We start from the raw sequence: 21,360 nt of genomic DNA on the forward strand, positions 1-21,360 counted from the left end.
CCTCATTTATCCTAGCAGTGAGAGCATTCATTTTTGATTGCACCTCATTAATAGCTTTTTTGATTTCAACTTGGTTAGATTTTAGTTCTTTTATTTCTCCAGAAAGGGCTTTTATATCTCCCGAGAGGGTTTCTCTAATATCTTCCATGCCTTTTTCAAGCCTGGCTAGAACCTTGAGAATCGTCATTCTGAACTCTAGATCTGACATATTACCAATATCTGTATTGATTAGGTCCCTAGCCTTTGGTACTGCCTCTTGTTCTTTTTTTTGTGGTGAATTTTTCGGCCTTGTCATTTTGTCCAGATAAGAGTATATGAAGGAGCAAGTAAAATACTCAAAGGCTGGCAACAACCCCAGGAAAATATGCTTTAACCAAATCAGAAGAGATCCTAAATCGTGAGGGGGGAGATAGGGGATAAAAAGAGGTTCAGAAAGAAAGAAAGAAGAAAAAAAAGAAAGAAAGAAAGAAAAAAATTAAAAAATGAAAACGAATAAAAAAATGTATAAAAAAGAATATATATATATATATATATATATATATATATATATATTAGATAGACTAGTTAAAAAAGAAAAGGGTAAAAGTTACAAAAATTTTAGCAGAAGAAGAGAAAAAAAATGAAAAAGAAAAAAAAATTAAATTAACTGCAAGACTAAAGAATCATAGGGAGAATGCCATGAGTTCTGTGCTTTGCTTTCTCCTCCTCTCGAATTCTGCTGATCTCCTTGGTATTGAAACTGCACTCCTTGGTAGGTGAACTTGGTTTTGGCTGGGTTTCTTGTTGATCTTCTGGGGGAGGGGCATGGTGTAGTGATTCTCAAGTGTCTTTGCCCCAGGTGGAATTGCACCGCCCTTACCAGGGGGTGAGTAATCCGCTCGGGTTTGCTTTCAGGAGCTTTTGTTCCCTGAGCACTTTCCGTAGAGTTCTGGAGAATGGGAATACAAATGGCGGCCTCTTTGTCTCTGGCCTGGAGGAGCCGAGAGCCCGGGGCCCCACTCCTCAGTGCGCCCTCAGAGAACAGTGCCCAGTAACTCCCGTCTGCCTGACCTCCGGCCGCGCTCCGAGCTCAGGGAGCCTGCGACCAGTTCAAGGTAACCCCGAGCTGTGAGCTCACTGTCGGCTCTGTCTCTGTAGCCGGCTTCCCCATTCTAATACCTGTAAGCTCTGCGACACTCAGACACCCCTGTCTTTCTGTGACCCTGCGGGACCTGAGGCCACGCTGACCCCTCGTGGGCTTCACCCCGGTTTAGCCTCTGGAGCGATGTCCCTCAGCGGAACAGACTTTTAAAAGTCCTGATTTTGTGCTCCGTTGCTCCGCCGTTTGCCGGGAGTCGGCCCCTCCCCCCGGGGTCTATCTTCCCATCGCTTTGGATTCACTTCTCCGCCAGTCCTACCTTTGAGAAAGTGGTTGTTTTTCTGTTTCTAGAATTGCTGTTCTTCTCTTCTATCTGCCGATGGATTTGTAGGTGTTTGCAATCTTTAGATAAGCTATCTAGCTGATCTCCTGCTAGCTGAAGTAGTCGCAGCCTGCTACTTCTCAGCCATCTTGACTCCTCCCGCTTCTTTATTTTTTATATTTGAGCTAATTTTCTTCATAAGCCTTTACTCTGCTAGAAAGGAAGAAATTTAGAACCTTCCAGTTAATTGTATCCTAGTTCCTTAGGGTTACTTATGCTCTTTGGGGTAAATGCTCAGGTTTTTTTGGATCTCCTCTAGGAGACTTCTTGGAATATGAGGTGAGATTATATAACATGGATAACAGTGACATGGATTTGTCACCGTTCTCTGTGTCCCTATTAGTCTCTTTTGCGAGACTGTGTTGAGGTACGACTAATCCTCTCTGGGTTTTGGGGTGTATGGGCATTGGATTGAGTAATATTCATATTCTGTGGTTTCTTCTTTCTCTCACACTGGGTCTCTGTTGCTGCAACAGCCTGTCTAGTTCTTCTGGGCTCGTCACTAAGGCTTGTGGGAACTTCTGGGTCTCCCTCATTCCCCTCAGAGACTTTGAGGAGTCACCCACTACCCCAGGTGCAGAAACCCAGCCCCCTTCCTCTATTAATCCATATTGCCTATTTTCTCCATGTCAAATTGGTAAGGGACTTCGCAGTAAGAAGGGTTTTCCCTAGGGACTTGTAGCCTCCTGCAGGTCTTGCTGAGGGAAGAGGATCAACAGCCCTGAAGTTTTCAGCTTTCCTCCATACTTACTGGAATTTTTTTTTAAAATATAGCTTTATCTCTTTTTATGTCCATTTTAGACCTTCTGACTTACCTGAGTTTAAATTAGAGATAAACCTAAAGCACTAATTTAGGAAAGTACAATGTAATCTGGACATCTCATTCCTTTAATTAGTATATTTACCTCAGTGACCTATATTGTTGATCTATCAACACATCTGGTTATTTTTATCTTCAAATTCGTCTACTTTTTGTGTCCACCACTACCATCCTAATATAAGGTACCTTCTTTCTGTTTGTTTTGTTTTGGTCTGCAGTAATAATGCAAGAGCTTTCAAATTTAACTCCCTGATTCCAAACTGCATAGCAGCCGGAGTGATTATTTCAAAATATGAATGAGATCGTAAGTTCGTGAGACTTGACCAAGGCATCTCGCCACACCTGAAATGAAATTCAAACTCTTCCCCTGATTTTACACAGACTGTATTCTCTAGCTCATACCCACCTCTGCAGCATTATCTCCTACTCCTTTCTTCCTCACTGACTATACTCTGGCCAAACCACACCAGCATTCTTTCTGCTCTGGAACCAGACAAGCTCCTTCCTGCTTACGGCTCTGGGGCTAGTCTCCCCTGTCTGTGGAATGTTCTTTCTCCATGGCTCCTTAAATCTGGTTTCTTTCTGGTATTACTTTGAATTATCACATCCTTATCAGAGGCCTTCTCTGACCCTCCAATCTAAATAGTTTTCCAACTGCATTTCATCACAGTGCCCTTTATTGTGTTCATCACAGTGCACATTGCTACCTGATTACTCTTACTGATATATTTGTTTATCTGTCTCAAGCAATAATATGTGAGCTGTACACGAGTAGGAACATGTCTGTCAGTTATCACTAATAATGATAATAGTAGTAGTGAAAGAATACAGCATTTACTATTGAATCTCCAAAATGGTCCCATTCTAAGCCCTTGCCATGTATTGTCTTTAATCTTCATTGCAGTCTCATGAGGCTGATACTCTTTTTACCCTAATTTTATAGTTGTAAGGACTGAGGCACAGAGAATTTCAGTGATGTATACATCACTGCAGGGTCACATGGCTATTAAATTTTATTTTATTTTTTAAAGATCTTACTTATTTGAGATAGGGCACACATGCGAGATAGAGAGAGAGAGAGAGAGAGAGCGAGAGCATGCACAAGCAGGCGGGAGTGGTGGCAGAAAAGGGAGAAGCAGGCTCCTCACTGAGCAGGGAGCCCGATCCAGGGCTTGATCCCAGGACCCTGGGATCATGACCTGAGCTGAAGGCAGACACTTAACTGACTGAGCCACGCAGACGCCCCAATGGCTATTGAATTTTAAAGGTGGGATTTAAATCCAGGCAGAGTGGCTTCTGGCCCCATACTGCTACATGCTAGTAACAGGAGGTACAGATCGAAATAAGACAGAGACACTTCTCTCATATTCTCAATAGTTAAAAAGTTTGGGAAAATGAAAGAAATCACGATGAAGCACGACATGTTTTATATTACAGGTATGGGGGAGCTGCTAGAAAAGCATATAAATAAGGCATCTTATTTATAGTATACAAATCTTTTTGTATTAATATATATCAGAAAAACCTGAAATGTCTTCATTAGTATATAATAGTCCCCTTATCTCTGGTTTTCTTTCTGTGGTTTCAGTTCCCCACTGATGACTGGGTCAGAAGCAGATGACCCTCCTTCTGACCTATCATCAGAAAGTCAGGGGGTGCCTGGCTGGCTCAGTCCATGGAGCGTGCAACTCTGGATCTCGGGGTTGTGAGGTCGAGCACCACATCAGGTATAGAGGTCACTTATAAATAAAATCTAGAAAAAAAAAAGGTCAGTAGTAACCTCAAGCTACATCAGAACGCCTCCTTTCACCTCACTTCATCTTATCACATAAGCGTTTTGTCATGTCACATCATCTTAAGAAGGGGGAGTATAGTAAAATAAGATATTTAGAGACAGAGAGAGACCACATTCACAGAACTTTTATTGCAGTCTATTGTTATAATTTCTTTTGCTATGAGTTAGTGTTAATCTCTTACTATGCCTAATTTATAAATTAAACTTTATCATATGTATGTGTGTATAGGAAAAACCAGAGTACATATAGGATTTGGTATTACCTGTGGTTTCAGGCATCCGCTGAGGGTCTTAGAATGTATCTGCCTGTGGATAAAGGGGAACAACTGTATTTGCTGGGCCATCCTTTGCTCATATAAGTATCTGGCACCATGCTTGTAGAAATGTGGAGGTAGCCAGATGAAACATTTTCAGTATAGAACATACCTAGTAACTGAAATTTGTCAGATTTTTTTTTTTTTTCTGAAATGATTCTGATATTGGTTTTCTATTCTTTCTACTCCTATTCCTTTCTATTCTGGCTAAGGGAAAAATTGTTTCACAGGTGACAGGTGCTGTGAGGGAGCTAGAAGAAGGTGAACCAACCATCTTGAGAAAACCATTATTTGCCTACTTTGAAGACATCCCTTGAAATAATGAGGCATAATTAATATCAGTTCTTAGGATTATATGAAAGTTTTCCAACATACCCGGTACAGTTCTGATGGCCAGAAATGGCCATTTGATCACAGTTAAGCCAGCTAACCATTCCATGCCTCACTGAATTTAGCAGTAAAGTGAGATTAACTATACACATCAAGTAATAAATGTTAATAATAATAAATTAGCACCAGTAATGGCTAATCTGCTTTTAGTGCCAGAAGCTAATCTAAAGGCATTGCAGTTTATTTAATCTTCACATCAAACCTGGTGAGGGAGGTGTTATCCCTGGTTGGCTGTTAAGAAAATTAAGGCCCAGAAAGGTTAAGTAATTTGCCTAATATCTCACCGCTACAAAGAGTAGATTTGAGCCCAACTATAGGGTTGTGTAAATAAAACAAATCATTGCCACTATTGAGTGGCTTCTATGTGCCTGGCACTGGGCTAGTCACTTTAATGTGTTGTCTCATTCACTTCTCATAGCCCTGTGAAGTAAATGTTGTACTCATATGACAGGTAAATAACCCAGAGACTGGGGATTATGGAATTTTCCCAGTGTTATGTAAGGTCAGGCCTGCCTGACTCCAAAGTCTATACAAACTAGTAATTCATTAAACTCTTTAAACTGGCAAGTGGTGTACTGTTCTTTCTTCTCCTTAATTGCCTCTCCCACTCTTATTCTTCTCCTCTGGTACTTTTCTCATTCTTTGTGCTTTTGTGATGCATCGTTCAATAATGTGCATAATATAAACCCCCCTAACATTTTCTGAGACAGATAATATGCTGGGCATGGTGCTAAATTGTTTGCTATTCATTACATTTAATCCTTCCAGCCATCAAATATCGTAGGTACCACTATTAGCACCATTTTATATTTGAAGTTAATAGAGATACTCTTGGCAGCATTTTTGCTGATCCTCTGGATATGCAGTATTCCTTCGAGAAAACGGAGCATTTTAAAGCCTTGTTGCATTTGCCTGTGCTGAGAATAAATGAGCCAGATTAAAAATTCTTTTAGTTTTTGAGCATTAAAAAATTTGCGATCCTATTTAAAACAATTTTTTCCCCCCTCTTGAAGCAGGGTGGTTTGGAGTTGTCTTCTTTGTGGTGTGTTTCTTGAAAAGTTTTGTAGGGCTAATCTGGTTAATTCTGGATGCTTCCTTTTCCCCTTGTCTCTCTGCAGCTCTCTGCTCTGTTCTCAGGACAGCCACCATTAGCTTGTGTCTACTGAAGGAACCAGTGGGGGCCAGAGGGAGGGGTAGTGGGGGGGCAGGGTGTTGGGTCTCTGGGAAACTCATTTGCATACTTCTTGTTACAAAGGCCAACCACATCCTGGTTAAGACAATGTGCTGTCTGATAAACAGACTGCATCCCCCAGTGTCTGCCTGGAGCTCCGCCAGCCTGTGGTCCGCCTTTGTCACAAGGTGCTGTTTATTCTGCCTGGAAGTCCAAGGACAGGACAAACCAGCTAAATGAACCTTTTATTTCTCCCATTCTCTGGCAGAAATTCCTTGGGTCAAAAACATTTATTAATATTAGATTAAGGGGGAGGCATTAGAATTTTCCAAAGAAGCTTCCCTAACTCTGTGGAAAACCTAGAAAAGGTTTTTATCTTCTTTTCTAGCTTTGAATTCTTTGGGGCTTGGGGAAATGCGAAAACTTGGAAAACGTGGTGTGAGGGCAATATAAAGATCAACGCTTGCCAAGATTTTGTGTTGATAAATATTTATTTCCACATCTGTTTTCTATGTGTTCCCTTTCTCTTTTCCTCCTCCCTTCAAACCCAACACACAGACAAAAGGAAGTGGAAGCTTAAACAATTAGCTGGTGACTGCAGGACATGTTTAGGAATCTGGATAATTGACTTCTAATTTCTCCATTCTTTCTACAGTTTGGTAAATTAAAAAGCATTGTTGTGATGCAGTCTCATTTATGTCAGTTAAGGTAAGAAAACTCTCTGTGCTATTTTTTTTTTAAACTCATTTTTCTTAACTGCCCTCAAAACAATTCAACATTTCCTGCTCTGCTGAAAGTATTTTCAAATGTAAATGTGGTACCTATTTTAAGTATATTTTAACCACTACTTTTATTGGTGACTGTAATCACTGAAAAATAGGCACTCACCAGCATGGGAGGGAGTTGTTTTAATATTTTTAATCAATAGTTCTTGTAAACAGACTTTGTCTTGAGGGAATGGAGTTTACAGTGATTTCCTTTCTGCATTTACACAGACCTCTTAAATAGATTACAGCCACTCATCTGTAGCTAATCCTACATGTGTAGCAAAGACTTCCTCCTGGATGCCTTGGTGGAGGATGGTGCTAGAGATGATGTGACAGAACAGTTCGAGAATGATGCCAGTCGGCATTTTGAAGGGTTAGTAACATTTCCAATAAGGCCTCTGAAGAGATTTCTGGCAGCCAAGGAACAATAATATGATAGAGATTGATTATTTTGAGGTTTGGAAGCTAAATACTAGCACATGGTGAATATTGAGGTTTAGGGTGAAAATGAAAATTAGACCTCTGTGAAAAGCCCTGTGAAGCATATTGTTAGGGGGAGAAGTTATCTGAGCAATATCAGCTTTCCTAGATTAGGAAGGATCCTGAACGTTAGTGAATGTATTTTCCTTTTCCTTCCTCCCTTCCTGCTCCCTCCTTTCCTTTTCTCTTCTTTTCTTTCTCTCTTTCTTTCTTTCTTTCTTTCTTTCTTAACATCACACTGGTCCTGAAGATTCAAAGTCAGCCCCAATTAAGAGCCCACCAAGGAGGGGGAGCCGACTTCTGTTCCAAAGAGGCAGTTATAAAAAGAGCAGCGCTGATGAAGGGGAGCTGTGATATCGTTGTGAGGTGTTGAATGAACAGGCTTTCCTCTTTATTAGCCATGTGGCTTTGGGCAAGTCACTTAACCTGTCTGAGCCTCAGTTTCCTCATTGGTAAAGTAGAGGTAATAATATCTACTTTGCTGTATTTTGTTATAAGCATTAGATGTTGATAGCTTAATAATAATGTCTGGCAAAACAGTTAGCGCTCGGCAAATAATACTTAATTCCCCTCCTTTCTCCCTCCCTCATTCTCTTCCTTATTTTGCACTCCATGTGTTAATATGCACTCGAGATTGGGTGTGTCACTCTACTTCTCAGAGCCTCATTTCTAAAAGGAGGAGTCAGTGTTTCTAGGTTCCTCCAGGTTCTGAAGTAGTGTAGTATCATGAAATATGAAAGCAGATGGTTGTAGTCGACCATCAGAAATGTTAATCAACAAAACCAGGTTTTTGTATGCTAAGATGTACAACTGTAAGACAGTGTTATGATGGTGTTTCCTTTGTCCTGTTCAGAAGCATTTCGACATTGAACTTCACACAGTCTTGGAGTCTGCTCATTTTAATACTCTTGGTATGTTTCTGGTATGGTTTTGCTCTGCATGACCTTTATCATCGTGGGGCTAAACAGATCCCTGAAGGCAAGAATAGGTTTTTTAATCTCTTTAATCCCGGGGTCCAACAGACTGCCCAGCAGATGGTAGGTTCTCAGTCAGTGTTGTAGAATGAATAAATCCAGTTGATTTCATTTACTGACTATCTATCCAAGCTAAGGGCTCTGTTAGAGCTTTATTGACATTATTATTATTTATTATGATATAAATCAAGTACTAATCAAGTAGCAATTTTTCTCGTATACTTTGGAAAAGTAGATGTAAAAGGTTGTCCACTCCTGAAGTTTCTTCATTGTGCTTCTCCAGTCCTCTGCTTTTCTGTAATCTCTGCCCCAGGCGACTTTGATGAAATGTGTCACACCATGCTTTATGATCTGATATTTAAAAGGACTCTAGGCATTAAAAAAAATGAATGCAAGGACTAGAGGCATTTAGAATGCATATGTCCTTTTGGCTATCCGTTCCTACAACCTGATCTCCTCCACAAAGGGTTTTGCCTCCTGCGGGAGCTGCAGCTCAGCTGTTCTTATACGATCCTATGTGCTTCCGGTTCTTGGCTTCCTCCAGGAGCCACAGCTATTTCTTCATTATTTGGGGAGATTAGCTAGCACGGCTTACGGTTACTATCTGGCTTCCTGCCTCTTGGAGATTTGACTGTGAGCATCTCTACCAAAGGATAGGGATAGGGAAAGAAAAAAAAAAAAAAGCTGGAACTCAAAGCAGTGCATTTTGCTACTTGGTTACAGTTCTGGTAAATGACTGGACCAGAAGTGAAGGAAATTGAAGTTGTAGGGTTTCCATCGCCATTTGGCCCATTTCCCAAAGGTTTCGCTGGCCAGTGTGTTTGAGGATAGGAAGTGGCTAGGGTGTGGTTTCAGATCTGGACCTTAACTCTCTCATCAGAAAAGATGGGTTAAAGCCTATATGTCATTCCTCTGTTTGAAGAAGTGGTCGACCAGACTTTCACATATGATTATTGCTGGAACACTGCGTGTAGGGTTTTGTCTGCCAACAGTGTGGCTATGTAAGGTAGAAGGTGGCATGGTGGTTACTTGTGGTTGTTTTCATCCCAAGTTCCTTGGCATTCAGGGCATGGGACAAAAGTATATAGTTTTGGTTTGGCATTCTGTGGCTATCCAGCTGGGTTATTTTCCTTCCTCCTCTTTTATGGGGTAGTTCAAGGTTTAGATTTTTTATTTTTTATTTTTTTACCACAGAATCTAATTTAGTTGTGGCATTTTAAAAAATTATTTTTTTGTATATGTGCCCAGAGCTTTTTAGGTTATTGGTAAACTTTAAAAAAATACCACAGTGCTTGTAAACATATATAATTTAAGAACCAGTTATGACTGAAGCCTATGATATCCTTTGGAAAATACTTACTTGGAAACAATTCTAATTAACAAGTTATTTTCTGGTTTTCTTCTTGCATGCTTTATTAATATTAATGCTAGTAGATGGATAGAATCTTTTTTCCTGCTAAGATTTTATTTTTCCCTATTCCTTTTCTTAGTTGTTACAGAATACTCAATTTTATTATAGTTAGCTTTTGTGGAAAACATGTTATACTTGTGATAAAGAACAACAGACATGAGAACAGTTGGATTCTTGAAGGTCAGAGTTTTGCCGATGTTCTTTTATAATAAGCTCAATGAAGATGAACTACAGGGAAGCCTCATAAACTACAATTCACTTATTTTTTTATTTATTTTAGATTTTATTTATTTATTTGACAGACAGAGATCACAAGTAGGCAGAGAGGCCGGCAGAGAGCGAGAGGAAGGGAAGCAGGCTCCCTGCTGAGCAGAGAGTCTGATGGATGCAGGGCTCTATCCCAGGACTCTGAGATCATGACCATAGCCAAAGGCAGAAGATTTAACCCACTGAGCCACCCAAGTGCCCCCAATTGATTTATTTAAAAGAATCTTACAATTTAAAGAACATTTCTTCCTTAGTTACTAGATTTTTCAAATCAACGAAATTAGATAACTTGCTTGGCTATTCAGAACTATTTTGTTTTTCTTGTCATTTGAATTCCAGGTTAGGACTGTTTGATTCTTTTAGGTAGTAAAGAGACTAATGTCTGAATGAAACACTGGTCAAATATACTGCCTATTTCTAACCATGTATTGGGCCACAGTGATCTAGAGTGGTTAGGCTGTGAAACTTTCATATTCAGAAGATATGGTGATCCAATTCTTCCTTCCGGAACATGTCAAGTTCTGGTGAGGACAAGGTTGTTCTGCTTAGGAAAGAAGAGATTGTAGATCAGTTCTACTTTGTAAGATGCACACGGTGAATCTTCTAAGTAAATGCACCAGAATTACTGATTGCCTTTTTCCCTTCTGGCATGAGAATTTACTTGAGGCATTTATTTAATTTATCTGGCATGGGAATTTAGGTTAATAAAATAATATTTATTTACCCAGTCATTTACCTCAAGGTCAATTGATGGCTCAAAACAGAATTAAGCTTATAATATTTCTTGGAGCTACTTTAGGCCATTGCCCTGGAAACTGAGAACTTCTCAAACCTCTAAGAAAATTATATTTGATACAACCAAGCAACACAGAGCACCAGCATCATCATACTTTCTGAAATTCTTTCCTGTAACGACAGAGTTTCAAAGTAAGTTTATTTTGTAGAGACTAAAGCATGTGTAGCCACTATTGATGATGTTGTTACGGGAATTAATGACATTCACAAGAACACAAAATATTTACAATGTGTAATTGTTTAGTATTTGTTACATGTGAACCCGGACTCAGACTTAAGCACGTGAGCTTCAGTAGTGCCAGGATGGGTACGTTTCTCCTAGTAAAAGACTGTTTTCCCCAAGTATTGCTTCCTTAGAAAGAGACTTTGTTGGTGATCATATGGCTGTTGGATCAGAATGTGAGCCATGTTTGATATACTGTGACTACCATTCTTTTAAGTGCTTCTCTGCCCAAGTTTATGTGTATCCGTGTTGAGGAAGGAGGTAGCAGTAACAGGTTATCATGAGTTACAACAGACATTATCTATTTTCCACAGTGGACTATTGTTATCCTGGATGAAGAGCAGAAGGATGTTGTAGTGCTTCTAGCCTCTTCTCTTTGACTGTCTTTCTGTTCAAGATGGTTGATACTTGTTATGAGATGTCTTCTAAACTGGGGAAAGGCTTAATGACCTTTCATCATTCTCAATTCAGCTCTTTTCTGTGTCACCAAGTGGCCAAGGAGCACTTTACTGTGATTTATAAAAATTTTAATTCTTAAAGTACTACTAATAATACTATGTTAGTAGCAAGTGATTTTAGAAAAAAATACGTTGGGAAAAATTTGCAGAGTATCTTTGCCAATTTAAGATTTATAAATCCACATTGCAGGTTCTCAGGGAGTGTTGAACAACATTGCATAATAGTATGTACCCCCATCTAGTTTGGAATGTTAGTGGAAGAAACTGATATTTACTGGGTACCTGCTATGAACCAGGTACCTTGCAAGGTCCTTGTATATACTAGAGTATTTGATCCTTGAAGTTGTATTACTGGATTTTTATTTTTTACTTACTTTTTATTTTTTAAAAGATTTTATTTATTTATTTGACACAGAGAACACACACACACACAGCGAGAAAAGTATCACAAGCAGGGGGCGTGGGAGAGGGAGAAGCAGGCTTCCCACAGAACAAAGAGCCTGATGCAGGGCTCAATCCCAGGACCCTGGAATCATGATTTGAGCCCAAGGCAGACACTTAACCACTGAGCCACCCAGGCACCCTGGTATTACTGAGATTTTTAAAGGTTAAACCAAATTTCCCAAGGTCAGTTAAGTAGTAAGGGCAAGCTAATCTTTTATGAAAACCCATGCCTTCCTGACTATACCATTAGTTAATTTTTCTAGAATTCCTGAGTCTTGGCTATGAGTAAATTAGATAATATTTGTCAAATCTGTAGTATCAGATTTTGCAGATTCCCCATGGGCACAATTATAAAGCAGCATTCTACCTAACACAGATATTTGCATACCCATTACTGTCTGCCTCTCCTCTGTCAATCAGTGAACTTAGTTCTACGATTCTTCTTTCGTGTGCTGTATTACATTGATCTTCTCCCATCTATTGCAAAGGCTAAAATGCTATTCAAGCCCTTAAACTTTATCACTAACTAAAATAGTTAATTTCACTAACTGAAATAGTTAATTGGTCTCTGTTGACTCTGGTCTATGCTGAGAGATGTGGCTAAATTAATATGCTGAACCACCATTTTCATTAAGACATCTGATGTCTCCCAGTTGCCTACAGCTAAAACTCCTAAGGATGACATTCACAGATTTATATAAACTGTCCCTAGTTTGCCTTTTCTGAATCCCCTACCACGACCACTCTATCTGCATCTAGACCCAGTGTTGCCAAGTGGTTTTCCTATACTTCCACCTGTGTGTAATGCTGTTTTTCTAGCCCTTTCATTCTTTTTATTTATAATTTATTATTTTTTTAAAAAAGATTTTATTTATTTGACAGACAGCACAGGTAGGCAGAGAGGCAGGCAGAGAGAGAGAGGTGGAAGCAGGCTCCCTGCTGAGCAGAGAGCCCTACAACATGGGGCTCCATCCCAGGACCCCAGGATCATGACCTGAGCCGAAGGCAGAGGCTTTAACCCACTGAACCATCCAGGCGCCCCTAGCCCTTTCATTCTTAACATTCTTGACCATTCTGAGCCCACAGAAGATCCCACTTCTTGTCTGAAAGCTGCCCCTATTAGCTCTGACGGGGAGCAATCTTTTCCACTTAGGCCATCCCTTGCTAAACCAAGGGTTTGGCCACAACTCTTTACTGCAAGGCATTATGAAATGAGAACAGGTTTGAGTTCTGAGCCTTTTACTTACTGTCTGTGTGACCTTAGGAGTTCATTTTAAATAAGACTCAGTTTCCTTAAATATAAAATGAGTATAGGTGTAGCGATCCTCATTTGACCTAACATGGATGAGCTATTTTTCTTATGACTTAGTGCTTTTAGTTGTAAAATAGAGATAATAAGAGTGTAGAACATAACATGTGTGGATTTCCTGTGTATTAATTAGGATATTAGGTTATGTTGCAGGAAAAGTCAACCCCAAATTGTTACTGCCTTAAAACTAGAAAATTTTATGTCTTTCCCACACTGCGTGTCCATCTCAATCTGGCACAACTCTCTTTTAACATTGTACATATTCAAGGTTGCCAGAGCCTTCACTAATTGAAATAACACAGGTCACTGTGGCAGGAGGAAGGGGATGTAGTGAATCTTGTATTAGTTCTTTTTTTTTTTTTTTGAGAGAGAGAGAGAGAAAGAGATCACGGTGTGGGCACGGGAAGGGTAGAGAGAAAGAGAGAGAGAGAGAATCTTAGCCAGCCTTCTTGGCTCAGTGGAGAGCCCAAGACAGGGCTTGATCCCATGACCCTGAGATCATCACCTAAGCCTAAATCAAGAGTTGGATGTTTAGCCAGCAGAGCCGTCCAGGTGCCCCAACTGTGTGTTAGTTGTTAAAGCTTCGATTTGATAGTGATGCCCATCACTTTGTCTCACATTTCATTAGCCAAAGCAAATCACATGGTCATAGCTAACTTCAGAGGACTAGGGAGGAATAATCCTACCGAGCTAAGAAGACTGTAGCCCAGAAACATCAGGTAAAGGCAGTAATGATGGCCAAACCGTGCTTGTGTCATTGGACAATTTTCTTACAGTAGGGTACAGTTTCAAGTTTTATCTGTCCTTCTATGGCCTAGGATCCTTGGAGGCAGAGTGGGGATGTATTCTCTGGCCTTCTTTCCCTACAGTGATCAGCATAGATCCTTAGTAATGTTTTACTGAATAGGTGATTAGAATACTGCTCCAAGTGGCTTTTCTCCTGATGCTAGGGAGCAAAGTAGCTTTCAAGTCCCCAGATTTGCTTTGTACTAAGGAAAGTCTCAGGTAGAATTTATGTAACACAAAACCAAGGCAGGGTCTCTGAAAGGACCTGCTGTCTGTTTCCCTGAGCCCACATGGGAATGTGAACTATGAACTTGGTGGCATTAAGAAAAGTGTTCGCTAAAGCTTCGCCTTCACCTCTCCTTTTCTAAAGGACTGGAGTCTGAAGCTGGGATCAATTTCTGATTAGTCTTAAGCAACAAGATGTTAAGAGTCTATCAGATCAGGCCTGTGCTTGCTCAACCTCAGGAACACACCTGAGGTTACCTTTCTAGATCTGTAGGAAGAACTGCAGAAAAGATCTTTGGTGTTGAGAGATGAAATTTTCAGTTGAAAATCACCTGCTGGCTCATCGGAAGTCATATGATTTGATTTTTCATTTCTAATTATATAAGACATTTATATTTGTTATAGTAAAGTTAGTAAATATAGATGGATAAAAAAGAAAAAAAAAACATTAAAGGGAAAATTACCCAAATGAAAAACATCTTATTTCTCATCTTGAATTAAGGTCTTTTAAACAAAACACCATATACTCTTTCATTGCTGTAGTGAATGTTTCTTACAACGCTGATCAATTAACATACTGTGTTATAGTTTCTGTCACTACACTGTAAATTTACAGACAGTAAATTTACATCATAAGCTTGGCCTGATGTTTTCAAAGAAATTCCTTTTTATTAAACAAATTTTAAACAATACATAACAACTGTCTTTCTCTGACTTAGAATTACAAATCCCAGATGCAAGCATGGCTTTCTAAAAGTCATGAAAACAGTCTTTAAGTAAACAAAACGAAGTGGGTCACAAGTAAGCGGTTCCATGAGTCTATGGCTTGATGTGCAACAGGGATGAGAGAGGCATTACTAAAAACCAAGAGGCTCTGGAAGAAATGGGCAAAGGCACTTTTGTGTTGTGGGGTTCTTGACAGAGGGCCAAAGTTGGAAAGTGAGTCACTCCTGCTGCTGTCAGAGCCATTCCAGGAGCCTGCAAAACTGGAGTCCACTTTCCAGGCACCTACTACCTTTGCTGCATTTGATCAGATCCTCAAACAGTAAGTCAGAAGGCTGTCTGGTATGGGGAGAAGGGGCCAGTGAGGGTACCCTCTGATCCGACCCCATGACACTTTTCTCCTCATGGCTGCCCTTAGATGAGCATGTCAGTGGGTAAATTGTATGATCTCTTCAGGGGACTGACTTAATTTGGATATAGGCCTACTCTGGCCGGGCCTCTTCTCTCCTACTGACCCGTGGGGAGAGTGTACTGGCTTCAACTCTTCAACTGATTTTTTTCCCCTTCCTCTCAGTTGATCTTTTTTTCTTTTCTTTTCTTTATTTTTTTTTTAATATTTTTTTTATTAATTTGAGAGAGAGTATAAGCAGTGGGAGAGGCAGAGGGAGAAGGAGAAGCAGACTCCCCGCTGAGCTGGGAGCCTGACATGGGGCTGGATCCCAGGACCTGGAGATCATGACTTGAACCAAAGGCAGATGCTTAACTATCTGAGCCACCTATGTGCCCTTCTTTTAACAAGGACATAGCCATGGCTGGGTTGGGGGAATCTAGTCTTACCAAATGGATGTCACAACTTGACAGTGAAAAAGTCAACATAGTAATAGGATATTAAATGAAATTCAAATGTAAACTGGGGGCCCTGGATAATGTGACATCTTATATCCATTTAATGTACTGTATGTTGATGTCATTACTATATTATGATCTTCACTCTATAGGTAAGAAAATTGAGGCAAGCAGAGATTGAATCTTGCCCCAAATCACATGAAAGTGATGGCTAGGTTTCCTTATAACTCCATGTTACATGTTGAATGATCTACATTTTCTTTCTTATAAATCCAAACAATACTATTCCCTGCCTTTCCCTCTTCCAGCCTCTCTCCTCCATGCCTGCTGTTTTCACCTCCAAACACTTGGTTTACCTATAGCACTCTGAATGTGCTGTGGCTGGTAGCATCCGGACTGCCTTTGGTTTTGCCTTCTCCCTTCTCAATCTCCCTTCTCTTTATTTGCTTAAATTCTATCTGTTTTCTCAAGATAGTCTCCGTTCTGGCTCCTCCGTGGAGCCTTCTCTGGGGTGTCCAGCCTGCAGAGATCTCTGTTATCCAAAAAGCTCCCTTGGCATGTTACCCTGTGGTACTTCTTTAGTCTTTACCAAGTCCCTAGTAGTGGTAGTTATCTTGTATAAGTTTATGTGTTAAACCCTAATCTAGACTGTGAGTTTCTTCAAGGAGGAACAGCAAGCTTTGGTCAGTTCTGGGACTTTATCTCATACGTTATTATGTACCATTTCTCCTATAGAAATATATGTACCATACTGTCTCTTTTGTAACCTCTCAATGGAATGGTCATACAGTTGATTAACATCATTATTTATATTGACATAGTCCACTCAGGAACCAATTAGATGAGATGCTAAATTGAGAACTTGAAGCTTGGGAAATACTTATCCTCGTTTAATTTTATTTAGTATTTCTTCAATAACTGCAAAGGATTTATGGATTTAATGACTCATGCCAAGCTTCATAACCCCTGTACACTTTATTTTGTGCCATGTACTTTTAAGTGTCAGTAAATTGAAATCACAGACCAAAAAACCAAGCAAGATACACTGTTGTATTCCTCGAAGATAGGCTTCTCCCCTAGTGTTGAGCTCCTATTGAATGCTAACACTATGTCCATTTCATCAAAGCCTTCTTCAATCCTTTTTTAGAGTCAAAATAAAGATCTGGATAACACCCAACTATCTGCAACTTAATCCTGTTGATTTCAAAACCCTTAGCACAAAAGGAAAATAGGACTAAGTAACTTTAAGACACATGCATTCTGGGTATGTTTTCTCTGAAGATACAGGGTTCTAGGTCTTAAAGGACTTAAGCCTGAAGTTTGTAACTTTGATAATAAAGGATGTTTTGTGTTTCAACAGCATCTGCTGTTTAAGGATTAATCTATCTCTAAATCCATCTGCGGGAGACCCAGATGTGGTATAGAGAGATGGCTTGACTGACTTTATGGCAGAGGCTGGACTTTTGCCTTAAATGGAACTCTTCAGAGACAAGAGTCTTGAGCTTGGCAACATACACTGATAAAAATAAGTGAATAATTTCTAAATCTCCACTTTCCTTCAGTCTGTGAAGACAGTCTTAATATTAGAGAATTGCCAAGCAGGCACATGATTACAAGAAGCTGTGAGGCTTTGAATGAAGGGGTGCAGGGCAGTGAGAGATAGGAACAGAGCCCAAAGAGACAGGACAGATAGAAGACATTTTTCTGAAGAATACAGAGTTAATTTTTTTTGGCTTTCTCTCTGCAAACATACCAGTGCACAGGATAATCATAATCCCAGCAGTTTACATTTACATAATGCTTTAGCACTTGCTTCCCCGGATTTTATTCCCACTCCATCAGAGGGTGCCTGCTTTGTGCAGAGTGCTTAATCTTGAAATAAATCATTTACTGTATGAGGATTTAAACAGGTCTTTTGGATAAAAAGTGCATTACATATTTATGAGCACTGATTTCAAGAATCACTTTGAAAGAACTATTGATGTGGCTCTGTGTTAGAGATCTGAACTAAATCCCATTTGATTCATTCTTGGTTTTATTTTTTCCAGAGGTTCCAAATCATGTTTGTATATGCTTGAGGGCCCATTTCCTCTTAGAAGAAGGAAAACATTTAGGGGCAAGTCAGGAACTTAGGAACCTTCTGCCACTCTTCTCAGCGTATCGGGAAAACCAGTTTTCTGAAATTAAAATGGTAGTCTGTTTTGTGAGGCAGTAATAATGATGGTAATGATGATAATAAAATGTAGGGTTCTAATTCAGGACAGCAGGAGAGAGGAGATTATAGTCTATTAAAACAAAGTCCTTTGATGTCTGCTGTGAGGAAGGATCCCAGAAATGGTTATTATTCACTTTTAAAATGAGTTATTGCTTGAGTGTCCCTGATTTATTTTTTTATTTAGAGGTTGTTTATAAAGGTTATTGCCATTAAACCAGTGGCTTCCTGCGTAATCAGATTGCAAACATACCAGGAGAAAACAAAAGACAATTGCATGTAACCAAAATTATTTTTTGAGCTCCTCAGGAGAGAAAGAAAAAAATAGAACAAACGTTATTTGCCGATTGCCCCAGTTCAACTCCTATCGACGATTTTGCTTTTTCAAATAAAAAATGAAATTACTAGGGAAAGGCCTTTTTTATCCCCCATCTTAAAAAAAAAAAAAAAAAAAAAAAAAAAAACCAAAGTGGGGGAAAAACTGAAAGCAGGGGCAGTTTGCAGGGCTACTGGTGCCTGAGTAGAATCGCTAACTGGTTCCTCTCTCTTTGCTGGGCTGTCTGTATTCACTGTATCACAAGCTTGAAGCCAGACCTCATTTGACGGAGCCAAAAAATGGCCCTTTTGTTGCTGTTTTTTTCCCTAGTGTCATCTCTCATGGTTGCCGGGGCAACCAGTGTGTATCCTTTCAGCATAGGTTACTGGGCCCCAGGAAGGAAGTGCTCCAGCGCTGGCCTGCTATTTTTATAGAACCGTTACATAATACAATCTATTAAAGCTTCCTCTTGGTGTTTTATTGCACAAAGGGGAAATTAAGTTTGATGACTCCTAAATGTTGGATGGAGGATGTCAGGTGACTTGGATTGTTTGGCTCAGGCCACATAGCAACAATATTCCTATATGCGATTCAAGGAGAACCGATATACAATCATGCCCTTGGCAGTGTTCGCCTGCCTGCGGATCACTGGAGGAAACTGAGCTCTCAGCTGCTCAAGGGTGCGAGTTTTGTCCAACTGCACAAAGCTCCCTCTCTGGTAGGATGACAGTGGACAATGAAACACTATTCACAGTTAAGGGCAAAGGGAATTTTAAAGGTATAGCATGTATGCTTTTCATAGATGAACTGATCACTGGGAAAGAGAATTGGATGGAAAGGCAGAGGACCACGGTTCTCTTCCCAGGACTGCCGCTGAAGCATTACACCGATGCCGGGCTCTCTGCTGTCCCACCGGGGTTTGGGTGGCCTCTGGGGGATTCCGCAGCGGTCCAGGAAGGGGAGCACCCCGAGAGGGAGGGCATCTGAACTGAACAGCTCTTTAGTGGGGACCACTAGAGGCCACAGAGTCTTTTTGCCTTTGCCACAAGACTTCAGGGGTCTTCTACTTGCCACAGGAACCAATAGGAAATGCAAGTTCTTAGCACCTTTGATTCCCACCTTGCTTACCAGTGACTCCGCCGCCAGTCCGAATGAAAGAAGGTGCAAGTGTACAATGGGGTCAGAATGGAAATGAATCCCTTTACCCTCAGGGGAGATGTACAGCCACAAGGGACATGAGGTTGGGCTTCCCTGCACTGGAGAGGATCTGAGCCAGGGACTCTCTCCTGTTTCTTCACAATCTCCCTCTGCTATTTTATTTCATGCACATTACTTCAACTAAGCCTTGAGGCCCCTCCACTCTCAAATCTGCATCCCTGACCTGCTTTTCTCTGAGGCTCACCTCACCTGTCCTGTGTTCCCACTGCCTGCTGGAGATCTTTCTCTGGTTGTCTGACTTTATCTCCAGCTCGACATGTCCAACAGCAAACACATTCTTTTGTTTGCCCAACCCTTGACCCTTGCCGACTCTTTGGTTTCCGTGAATAGCCAAATTCAGATAATGCTAAACGTTGCTGATCATCTGGCTGAATCTTTCCATTTTGGAGATGAAGAAGATGAGGCTGAACAGGTTAAGTGATCTGTTCAAGATCATCCAGAGAACTGAGAACAGAAGGAAGACCTCTTTATGACTCCATTCTCTTTAAGACTCCATTCCACCGGATTTGACGTCTGTAAGAATTTTGAGCTCTCCTCTCTCACCCAGTCTTATCAAACCGTCTTTCTTGATCTCATAATCTAGTCTGTCCTCTTTCCACTCCCGCCATAATAATTAAGGTCATATTTGCATCAAAACTGGACTGTTTTAGTTTCTGGATTGGTTGTTGCCTTCAACCTCTACCCTTTGAGTCAATACTGCATTTTGCCTCTGAAATAATCTCACAACTTAATCACATCATTTTATTAAATGCAAATGATTTTGATTATTTCTAATATACTGGTCTGAATAATCTGGCCCTCCCACCCCCAGCTGGCCTCTCTAGCTTTATCATCCATCCCAATCATCAGCCCTCTGTTTGGCAAGGTTTACTTTACTTTCCATTCTTTCTTGGTAACTCAGAGATTCACGGACTGTTTTCCTTTTTTTAATGCTTTTGCTTCAGATAGGATGATTTCTGATGAAATATCCACAGTTCTATTCTCAAGGGTTCCCAGAAAATAAAAAATAATATGGGTAGAATAGTAAGGAATATTTCGTGCCAACCTTCAGTCACTCATTCAGAGCGGTTCATTGAGTATTTACATTCTCAAGCAGCAACGAGAAAGATACGACCCCTGCTGTGTTGGAGTTTATTAAGTGCAGAAGGCAGGCATTACATAAAAATTACATAGCCATTAAATATATGATTACACAGAGAACTAATTTATCACAAATGTCTTAAGGGCTATGAAACATAAGGGCATGAGAGCAAATAATGGGGAGTGGGGGTGAGGGCAGCAGGAGGGTGGGATTTAATACAGACTGGGAATTCAGAGAAGAATTTCCTGAGGAAGTGACATTTACACCAAAACAAGAAAAACAAGATAGGGTTGGAGAGGCAAAGGGAGTGGGTAAGGGTGGAGGAAAGTCCTATCTGGGCTGAGGGAACAGAGTGATGAAAGCCTCCAGGAAGCAGGGGTCTGGAAGTTTGGCAGCAACCGAGAGAAGGCTGTGATGCTTAGTCCCGAGACTGGGGGAAGGGCATGGGGAGCAAGTTCAAGTGTGTATACAAAAAGTTAAAAAAAAAAAAAATTCCCTATGACAGCACCCCATCTCTTTGCAGGCTTTACAAGCTATAAGTCAGGTTCTTTTGATTTTAGGGGAACCCTTTCATCTGGTAAAATTCCCTCTCTGAGAAGTACACAAATAATTGTATGTCAAAAATAGTGTTTCTTTTCTTTGTTTTAAAGATGTAATGAGTTAGTGGACTGGGGATTGGGTTTGAGCTTTCCTCAAACCACTGGCTTCTGCAGTAAAGTTAAATTTATTATGGTTTCTTATCCTAGGAATTTGACCTTATTTTCCCTGTGGGAAGAAGTTTTGTTTTGTTTTGTGTTCATATGTGTAAACTCAATCTCAATAAATAGCTGGTTCACTCTGGAATATCAGGCTAAGGGAACTTCTCATTGTTTAAC

At 40.3% G+C, this 21,360-nt stretch overlaps 1 long non-coding RNA gene across 1 annotated transcript in view; it reads left to right on the forward strand.

Annotated features, from left to right (window-relative positions):
• Positions 1-1,057: 1,057 nt before the first annotated feature.
• Positions 1,058-21,360, forward strand: part of LOC116584689 — a 168,285-nt gene continuing 147,982 nt past the window's right edge. The window contains exons 1-2 of the long non-coding RNA XR_004283284.1: positions 1,058-1,094; positions 3,869-4,007. This is a non-coding gene — a long non-coding RNA (uncharacterized LOC116584689). The remainder of the gene's footprint in view (positions 1,095-3,868; positions 4,008-21,360) is intronic.

Source organism: Mustela erminea, chromosome 2, assembly GCF_009829155.1.
Source record: "Mustela erminea isolate mMusErm1 chromosome 2, mMusErm1.Pri, whole genome shotgun sequence".
NCBI classification, from domain to species: domain Eukaryota; kingdom Metazoa; phylum Chordata; class Mammalia; order Carnivora; family Mustelidae; genus Mustela; species Mustela erminea.